Source organism: Choloepus didactylus, chromosome 18, assembly GCF_015220235.1.
Source record: "Choloepus didactylus isolate mChoDid1 chromosome 18, mChoDid1.pri, whole genome shotgun sequence".
Classification (NCBI taxonomy): domain Eukaryota; kingdom Metazoa; phylum Chordata; class Mammalia; order Pilosa; family Megalonychidae; genus Choloepus; species Choloepus didactylus.
In genome coordinates this window covers 32,222,614-32,237,351 of record NC_051324.1, presented here as the reverse complement: position 1 = coordinate 32,237,351, position 14,738 = coordinate 32,222,614, and the positions used below count along the sequence as shown (strand labels likewise).

The 14,738-nt window shown below is 38.7% G+C and overlaps 1 protein-coding gene across 10 annotated transcripts in view; it reads right to left on the bottom strand.

Moving 5' to 3' along the window:
• The window catches only part of SYNRG (synergin gamma), a 128,516-nt gene that overhangs the window by 25,844 nt on the left and 87,934 nt on the right, over nucleotides 1–14,738 (bottom strand). The gene's annotated exons all lie outside the window — the stretch shown is intronic.

The window sequence follows — 14,738 nt, the reverse complement described above, 5'->3', positions numbered from 1 at the left end:
AGGAGAGTTTTGCTGGATAAAGTATTCTTGGTTGGAAATTTTTCTCTCTCAGAATTTTAAATATGTCATGCCACTGCCCTCTCGCCTCCATGGTGGCCGCTGAGTAGTCACTACTTAGTCTTATGTTGTTTCCTTTGTATGTGGTGAATTGTTTTTCTCTTGCTGCTTTCAGAACTTGCTCCTTCTCTTCGGTATTTGACAGTCTGATCAGAATATGTCTTGGAGTGGGTTTATTTGGATTTATTCTATTTGGAGTTGGCTGGGCATTCATGCTTTGTGTATTTATACTGTATAGGTTTGGGAAGTTTTCCCCAACAATTTCTTTGAATACTCTTTCTAGACCTTTACCCTTCTCTTCCCCTTCTGGGACACCAATGAGTCTTATATTTGGACATTTTATTTTATTTATCATGTCCCTGAGGTCCATTTTGATTTTTTTTATTTTTTCCCCATTCTTTCTTTTGTCCTTTCATTTTCCATTCTGTGGTCCTCGAGGTCGCTGATTCATTGTTCAGCTTTCTCTAGTCTTATACTGAGTATCCAGAATCTTTTTAATTTGGTCAACAGTTTCTTTTATTTCCATAAGAACATCTATTTTTTTATGTACTCTTGCAATTTCTTCTTTATGCTCTTCTAGGATCTTCATGTCCTTTATGTCCTGCACCATGTTCTTCTTCACGTCCTTTATATTCTGCGCCATGCTCTCGTTTGTCTTTAGTTCTTTGATTAATTGCTCCAAGTACTGTCTCTCCTCTGATCTTCTGATTTGGGTGTTTGGGTTTAGGGTATCCATATCATCTGTTTTTTTCATATGCTTTAAAATTTTCTGTTGTTTTTGGCCTCTTGGCATTTGCTTTACTTGATAGGTTTTTTTAGGATATGTAGGATTAGTCAAAGCCTAATCTCTAATTTGTCAGATCTACAGCTTGGTGGCGGACACTTTCTCTAACTAACCAGCAGATGGAGTCCGCAAGTCACCTATATCCCTCAAGTCTGTTCTCCCCAACTTTGTCTTTGTGGTGTGTGGGGGTCTGATTCTTGTGGGGTCCAATTGGTGCACAAGTTTGCTGTGTTGTTGGTGCTGTCCACCCTGAAGGTGGGCGTGTATCTAAGCGGTTAGGGAGTGTTCTAGTTTGCTAATGCTGCCGGAATGCAAAACACAAGAAATGGATTGGCATTTATAAAGGGGGTTTATTTGGTTACACAGTTACAGTCTTAAGGCCATAAAGTGTCCAAGGTAACACATCAGCAATCGAGTACCTTCACTGGAGGATGGCCAATGGTGTCCGGAAAACCTCTGTTAGCTGGGAAGGCACGTGGCTGGCATCTGCCCCAAAGTTCTGGTTTCAAAATGGCTTTCTCCCAGGACGTTCCTCTCTAGGCTGCAGTTTCTCAAAATGTCACTCTTCGTTGCACTTGTATTTGTCCTCTATTAACTTCTCCAGAGCAAGAGTCTGCTTTCAACGGCTGTCTTCAAACTGTCTCTCATTTGCAGCTCCTCTGCTTTCTTCAAAGTGTCCCTCTTGGCCTGTAGCTCCTCCTCAAAATGTCACTCTCAGCTGCACTGAGTTCCTTCTGTGTGTCAGCTCATTTATATGGCTCCACTGATCAAGGCCCACCCTGAATGGCTCGGGCCACACCTCCATGGAAAGTATCTCATCAGAGTTATCACCTACAGTTGGGTGGGGCGCATTTCCATGCAAACAACCTAATCCAAACGTTACAACTTAATTCCCACTAATATGTCTGCCCCACAAGATTGCATCAAAGAATATGGCTTTTTCTGGGGGACATAATACATTCAGACAAGCACAGGGAGGGAGGGAAGCTTTCATAATCAAACCTCCCAGGTGTTCCTGAAGATTTAAGGCTATTGCAAGAGTCTAAACCTTCATTTCAGTCTTGTCACAGATTGTCTCTGCCACTGACCCACAAGTCCTTGATATTGGCATATGGTCCCTGGGATTTCTAAGTGGGTCCCTCTTTCAAGCCATGCCCTTCTAGGGCCTCTGCTGAAGGAAGGTTCTGCTACGTCACAGGTGTGCGCCACCCCTCAAGGGAAGTTCTGGGCTTCCGGGCCGTGTAGATGCATTCCCAGCCTACTGTAAGGATGGCTGTATGGGACGTGTTAATTTCCCCCTTTTCGCTCTGCCTTCCCAGCTCTGGGACAATTAGCTGTGGGTGCGCAAAAGGCTATTGTCCATGCCCGATCTTGTGGTTTGTGCGTGTGTTGCTGGAAACACTTCCTGTCACACTGGGTTTTTTGGCATGGCTCTGGGCTGTGGCGCCGGCATGGGCAGGAGTGTTCCCAGCCCGCCAAGAAGATGGCTGCAAGGGGTGTGGTTATTTTCCCCTTTTGGCTCACCTCTGTCTTCCTTGCTCTGAGACAATTAGCAGCGGGTACACGAAAGGCTATCTTCCACGCCAGATACTGAGGTGCTCGCACAGCCCGTTCCTGTAGTGTTTCACTGTGTATCTGCTGCCGTATCTGCAGTTGCTTTTGGGTTTTTTTAAAAAAGAACTAGTCTGCCTCCAAATGCCAACCCACAGTTTTCCCACACTGCAGCGCGGCTGCCAGATATTCAGCAGGCTTATTCACTCATTTCAGAATGCAGACTCCTGGTTTCACCAAGTGCACAGTCCCTGTGGATTTAGCAGACCTGGTCCAGCTAGTGCATCACTGGAACTGGTGCTCTGGGTCACTTTCTGGCTTTTATCTAGTGTTTTTCATGGAGGTGTTTTTCTGCCCTGTCTTTCCTAGCCACCATCTTAGGTTCTCCCAGGTCTTTGTTTTTTTAAATGTATTTTTAAAAGGTTATGATCATACCACACATAGAGTTTGTACCCTGTAGTAACACTTCTAAGTTATTACAAACTTTAAATTCCTTTTTAAAATGGCTGTGTCACATCCCAGCATGAATATTTACCATAATTTACTTAAACAATTCTCTTTTAGACTTTCAGGTTGTTTAAAATTCTTCACTTTTACAAACAACTCTGGGAAATTTTTGTGCTTCTTTTTGTGAGTTCCTATTTAGAAGCATTGCCTTGGGAAGTTTTCCCAGAAGTCTTTTGCCCTTTTTTTTTTTAATTTTTATTGAGATTGTTCACATACCATATAATTATCCAAAGATCCAAAGTGTGCAATCAGTTGCCCCGGGTACCCTCATACAGTTGTGCATCCATCACGACACTTAATTTTTGTTCAATTTTTAGAACCTTTTCATTACTCCAGACAAGAAATAAAGTGAAAGACGAAAGAAAAAAAAAAAAAAAGAAAGAAAAGGAAACTTGAATCCTCCCATATCTCTAACCAACCCCCTCCATCACTGACTTGTAGTATTGGTATAGTACATTTGTTTACTGTTTATGAAAGAACATTTAAATACTACTAACTGTAGTATATAGTTTGCAATAGGTATATATATTTTCCCTACATGCCCCTCTGTTATTAACTTCTAGTTGTACTGTCATACATTTGTTCTGGTTCATGGACAAGATTTCTAATATTTGTAGAGTCAATCACGGACATTGCCCACCACAGGATTCAGTTTTATACATTCCCATCTTTTGACCTCCAACTTTCCTTCTGGTGACATATATGACTCTGAGCTTCCCCTTTCCACCACTTTCATGCACCATTCAGCACTGTTAGTTATTCTCGCATCTTGCTACCGACACCTCTGTTCATTTCCAAACACTTAAGTTCATCCTAATTGAACATTCTGCTCATAGTAAGTAACTGCTCCCCATTCTTTAGCTCGTCCTATATCTTGGTACCTTATATTTCATGTCTATGAGTTTACATATTATAATTAGCTCCTATCAGTGAGACCCTGGATTATTTGTCCTTGTGTCTGGCTTATTTCACTCAGTATATTGCCCTCAAGGTTTCGTCATCAACCGACTTTTTTTTTTAAGATGGTTTTGTTCACACACCATACATTCCATCCTAAGTAAACAATCGATGGTTCCCTGTACAGTCACATATTTATGTGTTCACCACCTTCACCACCATCTATGGAAGGGCATCTACATTTCTTCCACAAGGCAGGAGGGAGAGTTAAAGAAGGTACAGAGGCAAAAGAAAAAGAAAAAAGAAAGGAAAAAAAGTGACAGTTAGGAAGCAACACAAGGAAAGATAACCTTAAATCAAAGTAGAATAAAGAGTCAGACAACACCAATGTCAAGTGTCTCACAAGCCTCCCCCAACTCCCCCCCTTATCTGCATTTACCTTGGTATATTGCTATTGTTACATTAAAGGAAGCATAATACAATGATTGTTAGTTACAGTCTCCAGATGACGTTGATTGCATTCCTCCCCATTTTTAACACCTTGCAAGGCTGATATTTGCTTGTTCTCCCTCGTGAAAGAACGTTATTTGTACATTTTATCACAATTATTGAACACACTATATTTCACCGAGTTACACAGTCCCAGTCTTTATCTTTCCTCCTTTCTTCTGGTGTCTTACATGCTCCCAACCTTCCTCTCTCAACCATATTCGTAGTTATCTTTGTTCAGTGTACTTACATTGCTGGGCTACCATCTCCCAAAATTGTGTTCCAAACCTCTCACTCCTGTCTTCTCCTGTCACTCTGTAGTGCTCCGTTTAGTATTTCCTGTAGGGCAGGTGTCTTGTTCACAAAATCTCTCATTGTCTGTTTGTTGGAAAATATTTTGAGCTCTCCCTCATATTTGAAGGACAGTTTTCCTGTATATAGGATTATTGGTTGGTGGTTTTTCTCTTTCAGTATCTTAAATATATCACACCACTTCCTTCTTGCTTCCATGGTTTCTGCTGAGAGATCCGCACATAGTCTTATTAAGCTTCCTTTGTATATGATGGATTGCTTTTCTCTTGCTGCTTTCAGGATTCTCTCTTTGTCTTTGATGTTTGATAATCTGATTATTAAGTGTCTTGGCGTAGGCCTATTCAGATCTATTCTGTTTGGAGTATGTTGCGCTTCTTGGATCTGTAATTTTATGTCTTTCATAAAAGATGGGAAATTTTCATTGATTATTTCCTCTCTTATTGCTTCTGCCCCTTTTCCCTTCTCTTCTCCTTCTGGGACATCAATGATACATACATTCTTATATTTCGTTTCGTCCTTAAGTTCCTGGAGACATTGCTCATAGTTTTTTCATTCTTTTCTCCATCTGCTCCTTTGCGTGTAGGCTTTCAGGTGTTTTGTTCTTCAGTTCCCGAGTGTTTTCTTCTGCCTCTTGAGATCTGCTGTTGTATGTTTCCATTGTGTCTTTCATCTCTTGTGTTGTGCTTTTCATTTCCATAGATTTCTGCTAGTTGTTTTTTTGAACTTTCCATTTCTGCCTTATGTATGCCCAGTATTTTCATAAACACTTATCTTTATCTCTTTTGCCATATCTTCTCTAAACTTTTTGAATTGATTTAGCCTTAGTTATTTCAATTCCTGTATCTCATTTGAAGTGTAAGTTTTTTCCTTTGACTGGGCCATAACTTCATTTTTCTTAGTGTAGGTTGTAGTTTTCTGTTGTCTAGGTATCTGACCTTCTCGGCCACCCCAATCACATTTTCCCAGACGAGAGCAGGCTCAGGTCACAGAAGGAGGAAATATTCAGTATCCGGTTTCCCTGATGGTTTTTCTTAGAGGATTGACACACCCTGTGCTTTTCTGCCTGGCACATGAGCCTGTCACCCTGTCATAGGCTGGTGTAAGGGAATGTGGTCCGCGGCTCTCCTCCCCCAGGCTCTGGGGTCTGGTTCCAAATGTAAGGCAGGGAGTAGAAGAGCTAGGCCCCTCCCTTTCCTCTTGGGAAGCTATGCCCCCTCCAGAAAGGTCATTTGCATATCAATAAGTTCTTTGTTTCTCTGACTTTGCTGGTCAGAGTGCTGCGATTTTAAAATGGCTGAGGCTTTCTTTATCGCAAAGCGCTGTGGGCTGAAAACAGCTGAGGCTTTCTCCAAGCCACCCAGGTTAAGAGAGAGAGAAAGGGACAGAAAGCACCCAGATTCACCCGTCAGCCAGAGATAGCACCCGATCCTCTGGGCTCCCCATCCTGAGACAGATTTGTCCCCTAACTGTCCCAAGGTCATTCGTCACCAAAAGCCTCTGTCTGCTTGTTGGGGATTTGCTGCCTGTATTGAGCAGTTAACATTAAAAACCCCAGTTGGATCTGGGCTGAGGTACACTCGCTTGTTCAGAGCACTGCGAGGCTTCCGTGAGGGAGGGGCTCTTGGCGCAGGTCCACAGTTTTTACTTACAGATTTTATGCTGCGATCTCGGGCATTCCTCCCAATTCAGGTTGGTGTATGATGAGTGGACAGTCATGTTTGTCTCTCTGCAGTTATTCCAGGTTATTAGTTTTTTGGTTGTTTACGAATTGTTGCAGGGGGACTAACAGTCTTCCACTCCTCTCTATGCCGACATCTTCTTTTCCCTTTTGCCCCTTTTTTAACCGGGTTGTCTTTTTGTCATGACATTGAAGGATTTTTAAAATATATTCTGGATATCAATCCTTTATCAGATACGTGGTTTCCAAAAATTTTTTCACATTGTGCAGGTTGTTGTTTTAGTTTCATGATAAAGTCCTTTGAGGAACAAAAGTTTTTAATTTTGGTAAGGTCCCACTTATCATTTTTTCTCTTGTTGCTTGTGCTTTGGGTGTAAAATCTAAGAAACAATTGCCTAACACAACGTCCTAAAGATGCTTCCCTACGTTTTCTTATAGGAGTTTGATAGTTCTATCTCTGACACGGGGGTCTTTGATCCATATTGAGTTGATTTTTATATAGGGTGTGAGGCAAGGGTCCTTCTCCTTTATTTTTTTAGAAATGGAGATTCAGTTTTCCCAGCACCATTTGTTGAAGAGACTATTCTTTCCCTATTGAGTGGTCTTTTTCACCTTGTCAAAAATCAGTTGACCATAAATGTGAGGGTTGATTTCTGAGCTCTCAATTTAACTCCATTGGTCTATATGTCTGTCCTTGTGCAAGTACCATGCTGTTTTGATTACTGTGGCTTTGTAATAAGTTTATAATCAGGAAGTAAGACTTCCAACTTCATTCTTCTTTTTTCAAGATGGCTTCAGCTATTGGGGCTCCTTTACCCTTCCATAGAAATTTGATGACTTGCTTTTCCATTTCTGTACAGAGGGCTGTTGGAATTTTGATTGGGATTGCATTGAATCTATAAATTGCTTTGGGTAGTATTACATTTTTATGATATTTAGTCTTCCAGTCCATGAATTAGGAATATCCATCCATTTATTTGGGCCTCCTTTAATTTCTTTTAGCAATGTTTCATAGTTTTCTGTGAAGTCTTTAACATCCTTGTTTTGATTTATTCCTAGATATTTGATTCTTTTAATCACTATTATGAATGGATTTTTTTCTTGGTTTCTTCTTCCGATTGTTCATTGCTTGTGTATAGAAACACTACTGATTTTTGGATGCCGATCTTGTACCCCACCACTTTGCTGAATTCATTTATTAGCTCCAGGAGCTTTGTTGTGGATTTTTCAGGGTTTTCTGTACATAGGATTATATCATCTGCAAATAGGGAAAATTTTACTTCTTTTCCAATTTGGATGCCTTTTATTTCTTTTTCTTGCCTAATCACTCTGGCAAGAACTTCCAGTACAAGATTAAATAACAGAGGTGACATTAGGCATCCTTGTAGTATTCCTGATTGCAGAGGGAAAGCATTCAGTCTTTCACCAGTAAGTAAGATATTAGCCATGGGCTTTTCATATATGCCCAATATTATGTTGAAGAAGTTTCCTTCTATTCCTGGTGTTCCAAGTTTTTTATCAAGAAAGGTGCTGTATTTTGTCAAATGCCTTTTTATATCAACTGAGATACAGATAAAATTGGCAAAGACTACTTAATGTGGCTTTTTCCCTTCACTCTGTTAATGTGGTGTATTATGTTAACTGATTTTCTTATGTTGAACCAACACCTTGCACACCAGGGATAACTCTCACTTGATCATGGAGTATAATTCTTTTAATATGCTGTTGGATTCAGTTTGCAAGTGATTTGTTGAGGATTTTTGTATCTTTATTCATAAGAGATATTGGTCTGTAGTTTTCTATTCTTGTGGTATTTTTATCAGCTTTGATATGAGGATATGTTGGCCCCGTAGAACAAGTTAGGGATTGTTCCCTCCTCTTCAAAGTTTTTAGAAGAGTTTGAGCAGAATTGGAGCTAAGTCTTCTTGGAGTGTTTGGTAGAATTCCCCACGTGAAGCTACCTTGTCTTGGACATCTGGTCCTGGACTTTGGAGGTTTTTGATTACTTATTCAATCTCTTTACTAGTTATTGGTTTGTTGAGATTTTCTATTTCTTCTTAGTCAATGTAGGCTGTTTGTGTGTTTCTAATAATTTGTCCATTTCATCTAGGGTATCTAATTTATTGGTGTACAATTGTTCACAGAATCTTCTTGTAGTCCTTTTTAACTCAGCAGGTTGGTAGAAATGCCCTGCTTTACATTTCCGATTTTCATTAGCTGTAATCCTCTCTTTTCTTCTCTGTCAGATAGGCTAAAGGTTTGTTGATTTTATTGCTCTTTTCAAGGAATCAACTTTTGATTTTGTTGTCTATTTTTTTGTTTGTTTGTTTTCTATTTCATTTATCTCTGCTCTAATCTTTGTTATTTCCTTCCTTCTGCTTGCTTTGGGTTTAGTTTGCTCTTCTTTCCCTAGTTCTTCCAGTTTTGAGGTTAGGTCTCTGATTTGAAGTCTTTCTTCCTTTTTAAAGTAAACATTTAGAACTACAGGTTTCCTTCTCAGCACTGCCTTTGCAGCATCCCATAAGTTTTGGTATGGTATACTTTCATTTTCATTCACCTCAAGATATTTCCTAAGTTCATGTCTGATTTCCTCTTTAACCGATTGGTTGTTTAAGAGTACATTATTTAATTTCCATGTATTTGTGAATTTTCCATTTCTCTATTATTGATTTCATTCTGTTGTGACAAGAATATATACACAGTAAGATTTCAAGATTTTTTAATTTACTGAGACTTGTTCTGTGACCCAGCATATGGCCTATCCTGGAGAATGATCCATGTGCACTAGAGAATATGTATTCTGTTTTTCCTTGGATGCTGTATTCTATACATGTCTGTTAGGTCTAGATTTTCTGACTACATGTTCTATCCATTAAGAGTGATATGTTAAAATCTCCTACTTTTAATGTTAGAAACATCAATTTCTCCCTTCAAATCTGTTAGTAATTGCTTCATATATCTTGGGGCTCTGCTGTTAGGTGTATAAATATTTATAATTGTCACATCTTCCTATTGAATTGTCCCATTTATCAGTATATAATGACAATGTTTGTCCCTCGTAAATGCTTTTGACTTAAAGTTTATTTTATCTATAAGCAAAGCCACTCCAGCTCTCTCTTCCATCCTTTCACCCTCAACCTACTTTATCTTTGAATTTAAGGTGAATCTCTTAAAAGATAGCATAGTGTTTTTTTAGTCCTTTCTGGCAATCTCTGCCTTATAACTGAAGAGTTTAATCCATTTAGATTTAAAGTCACTACTACTGGTGATTCAGGACTCTCTTCTGCCATTTTGCTATTTAGTCTTTGTATGTCTTATACTTTCTCTGTCCCTCACTTCATTAAGCCTATTTTTATATTTATTTGCTTTCTTGTGTTGAACCATATTGAGTACCTTCTTACTTCTATCTGGAAATGTTTTTCATCTATTTTCCTGGTGGCTACCATGGGGTTAAAATTGAACATCCTTAATATATAACAATCATATTGGGTTTGATTCTAACTTAGCTTCAATACCATGCACATATAGCCTTCCCATACCCCTCTGTCCCTCCATCATGTTTTTGGTACTTGTTACCACTTATTTCTTTGTACATTGCATGTCCACAAACCTAGATTTAATATTACTTTTAATGCACTTGCATTTTAGCACCTGTAGGAAGTAAGAAATGGAGTTACATACCAAACAATACAATACAATAATATTGGCATTTATAATTACAAATGGTTACCTTTACTGCAGGTTTTTTATTTCTTTATGCTGCTTTGAACCACTGTCTAGTGTCCTGTCTTTTCAGTGTGAAGAACCTCCTTTAGCATTATTTGCAGGGCCAGTCTAGTGATGATGAACTTGCTCAGCTTTTGTTTATCTGAAATTTTCTAAATCTCTCCATCGTTTTTGAAAAAGTCTCGCCATATGTAGAATTCTTGGCTGGCAGTTGTTTTCCTTCAGCACTTTAAGTATTTTAACCCTCTGCCTCCTTGTTTCTGATGAAAAATCAGCACTCAATCTAATTGGGACTCCCTTGTAAGTGACATGTTGCCTTTTATTCTTTTCTTTTTTTGGGGGGGGAGGGGCAGCTTTCAGAACTCTTCGTCCTCTGCATTTGATGCATAATCAGTATATGATGGGGTGTACTTTTCTTCATGTTTTTCTTGGCGTTTTCTCTGAGCTTTTTGGCTGTGCATGGTCATGACTTTTGCTAAGTTTGCAAAGTTCTCTGTCATTATTTCTTTGACTTTTCTTTCTGTGACTCCAATAATGCATATATTGGTGCACTTAATGGTGTCCCATAGCTGTCATAGGCTATTTTCACTTTTAGTATTTCTTTTTCCTTTCTGCTCCTCAGCCTGACTCATTTCAAGTGTCTTGTCTTAAAATTCACTGATTCTTTCTTCTGCCTCCAATCTGCTTTTGAACTCCTCCTAGGCATTTTTTCATTTCAGTTATTGTCTTCAATTCCAGTGGTCCTGTTTGGCATCTTTTTAAAATTTCTCTTTACTTAGATCTCATATTGTTCATTCATTGTTTTCCCGATATCCTTTGGTTCTTTCTCTGTACTTTCCTTCATCTCCTTGAGCATTTTAAAGATCATTTTAAAAGTCTTTGTCTGGTATGTGTCAGGTCGTCTTCACTGGTGTCTTCTGTATTTTTATCCTCTTCCTTTAGATGTGCCATGATTTCCAGTTTCTTTGTTTATCTTGTACTCCTGTTGCACAGAACTATACATTTTAATATTTTAAAATGTTAACTCTGGGATTTACTCCCTGGGATGTCTTTTTCTTGGTTTTGTAACCAGCTGATGATAAGACAGAGATTTCCTTGAGCCTAGCTTTCTATTAGGAAGGTTTCCCCAATACGAATGCAGAGTTCAGTGTTTTCCCCTGTCTTTCTGGGTTTCTTTCTTGTCCTGGGTTTTTTTTTCCTCCTAGGTAAGAACATTCTTATACTTTTTTAATTAACCACAGTCATCATTCATCCACAACAAGGACATTCTACGTTGTACATTCCCATGTTTCATCCTCTAGCTTTCCTTCTAGTGACATACACAACCCTAAACTGCCCTTTTCAACCATAACCACACCCATAATTCAGCACTGTTAATTACACTTACAGTAATGTGCTACCATTACCTCTATCCATTTACAATCAGCCTTATTAAAAATTCTGTACAAATTAAGCATCAGCTCCCCATTCTCTACCCTCATTCAACCTCCTGGTAACCCATACTCTGGATTTTAACATCATTCAATCTCCTGGTAACCTATACTCTAGATTTTAACTCCAAGAGTTTGCACATTATATTTACTTCATATTAGTGGGCCATATAATATTCATCCTTTTATGTCTGGCTTATTTCACTCAACATAATGTCCTCAAGGTTCATCCATTTGTTGCATGCATCAAGATTTCATTCCTTCTTACAAATGAATAATATTCCATCGTATGTACATACCACATTTTGTTTATCCATTCATCTTTTGATGGACACTGGCTGCTTCCACCTTTTGGCAACTGTGAATAATGCTGCTATGAACAATGGTGTGCAAATGTCTGTTTGTGTCCTGTCCTGGGCTTTTACTTTTTGGTTGATTTGGAGTTCCCCTGTTTACAGGAGTTTGGATGTCCCCTCTGTTTCCCAGGAGACAGATCCCAGGTATTTGACACCGGCAGGACTTTGTCCCAGACTGTCCATCTCTATAGTTTTTTATACTTCTTTCATTGTTTCACACTGCTTTTGCCTGGCAGGCAAATTCTGGGTGAAGGGTCACGCTGGACAGGACTTTCCCAATTCAGTCTTTCCTAGCCAAAACATGGCCAGAGACCCATGAAGGCGTGCTGACTGACTCCAAAGTGCCCTGTGGAAGGGGTCAGGAAGGGCTCCAACATCTTCTCTGATGCCTCCCCAAAGCTGAGCTTTCCTGGCCTGCCCAGCAAATGCAGCCCTTCAGCTAACTGTCTCCTGCAGCCCTGTAGAAGCACTGCATCATTAAATCTCCACCACCTCCACCCCTGTCCAGTGCCTTTGTCCAGGCAAGGGTGAAACAATAGCTGTCCTCAGAGCCGACTAGCTACCCAAACTCACTAATCAAAAGCTGTGATTAGTGACCAGTTGTGGCCACCCCTGTTCTTGGGATGAGCATTTTTATGTCCCTTTCTGTCAAAAGCAGTTAGCCAGGGAATGAACCCCGCAGCGGCCTGCTGTGGGAGTGGGGGATAGGAACCAGTAGCCACCGCACAGAGAGAGCAATTTACAGTTCTTTACCATAATTTATCTGTCTCTTCCTTCCACTCTTCCCTGAATGCTGTACAGTGTTCTTCTGGCCCCTGGAGTTTCAAAATAGTTGTTTCAGACAATTCCTGCCTGTTTAATAGTTATTTTGGTGGTAAGACCAAATCCTGGAGCTCTCTACTCTGCCATCTTCCCTGGAAGTCTGGATTTACTTTTATCTTATGAACATAGTGAATTATATAACTGATCATGTTGACTTTGCATCAAGTTCTGGAAAGCTTAAAGTCAACTGTAAGGCCCACCACTAATAAGTACAGGCACTGGTAAAGCACATATTTTTGTACACTTAAACTTCATTCCTGGCTTTATTTATCTTTATCTCATTTTCTGTTTCATTGTCCTTATCCATTTATTTAAAAATTTTAAACCAGTTATTAAAATCATGAAGTACAAAAATGCATGGTATCTAGCTTAAAAAAATCCTGTTTCAAAAAAGTAAAAAACCAAGAGTAAAAAGTCCCACGAAATGTGTTAGAACACAAAGAAATAAGGATACACTTTGCTTTGAAAGGTTTGACAAGCTAGTCAGCAAGAGACAAATAAATCCACAATTATCAACAAGCATGGTAAATGCTATGATAGCGAAATGTGCTATGGACACACACAGCAGAAGGGCATCTAATTCAGATTGAAGAGGTCCTGGAATGACTTCAGGGGAAAAGGATGCAGAGTCCTGAGGGAAAAGCAGTCTAACAGAGAAAGAGAGGCAAAGGCAGTTCAAGTCAAGGAAAAGATCTTAGACACAGAGCTAAAGAGTTTAAATTGAATCCTAAAGGCCAGGGACAAACTACCGCAGGATTTTAAACGAAATTTAAATGACATGATCAGATTTGCATTTTAGAAAGAATAGTCTGATAGTGGTATGCAGAACAGACTGATGGGGGGTGAAAAATGGAAACAGTAACCCTAACAAGGAAGTCAGAAGTTCAGACTAACCATTATTTATATATAGGAATCCTATGAATTTTTGCCAAACAAATTCAAAAGTCCTTGAACTCAGATTTCTAGAAGTATTTCATATCACCCCAATAAGCATAATTTTGTCTCTTCCTTTCAAATATTTATACTTCTTTTCTTATTGCACTGGCTAGAACAGTATTTCTTAAAAATAATTACCAAAACTACATGATTCAGCAAACAAAGTAGGGAATTTGTAAATGATTCACACTTTTTAAGAACTTAATATCACCAATCAGAAGCAAGAAACAACGGTGAGAGGATTTGCTATTTAAGATATGTTGCTGGGAGGGCTGAGTAGCCCCCTGCCTATCAGTAAAGGACAATAAGAACTGCTTCCTACCAAATGGCTACAATCCTGTTCAAATGGTTAAATGCATTAAAAAAAAAAAAAAAAAACTACAAGGAAAATGGAATAGCATATTTATTACAGCTGTGGAAAGAAGATAAACTTCTGACTATTGTGGAAAGGATATCACTAGAGACACACTGAATACGTATAAATATATTTTAAAAAAAGTTTTGCCCAATGAAATGTAAAAATGGGACAGAAACAGAAGAGGGAAAAAATAACTGATAAAAGCTTAATAGCCAAAATATATTTAAAAAAACTATCACAAATACATAAGGTCAATAACCATATTCCATTTAATAAATGGTCAAAAGAGATGACCATTTTTTATTCAAAGTTAAAAGAAATAGTAAATTATCATTTGGAACACTGAATAGCCTTTTCAGAAATTACAGGATTATAAATTTAAAATAACTTTAGAGGATCTTTACACACTTGCTAAATTAAGAAATTGACCAAGAAAGCTAGAACACAATGTAGAGAAATGTATACTGATATAGCTGGTAGCACTATCAACTAGTCCAAATTATCTGGAAAGCCATTTGCCAATTTTATCCAGCGCTTTATATGCATTCACACACATACATGTGCATATGGTTACATATACTCTGACCTCATAAATCCACCCTGAGGAACATACTCCAGAAAGGGGAAAGGCATTTGTTTAAAGACATTCACACTAGAACTATTCATAACAGGAAAAAATGAAACTAATCCAAGAACCTAATAAAAATAAAAAGGCTAAGTGAACCATAGGATAGCAGCAAGATACAGCACACAGTGTTTTAAGACAACATATATTGGTACATAAATAACTAGAAGTGAAAAGAAAGGAACTCACGTCAATGCATGTGAATTCAGA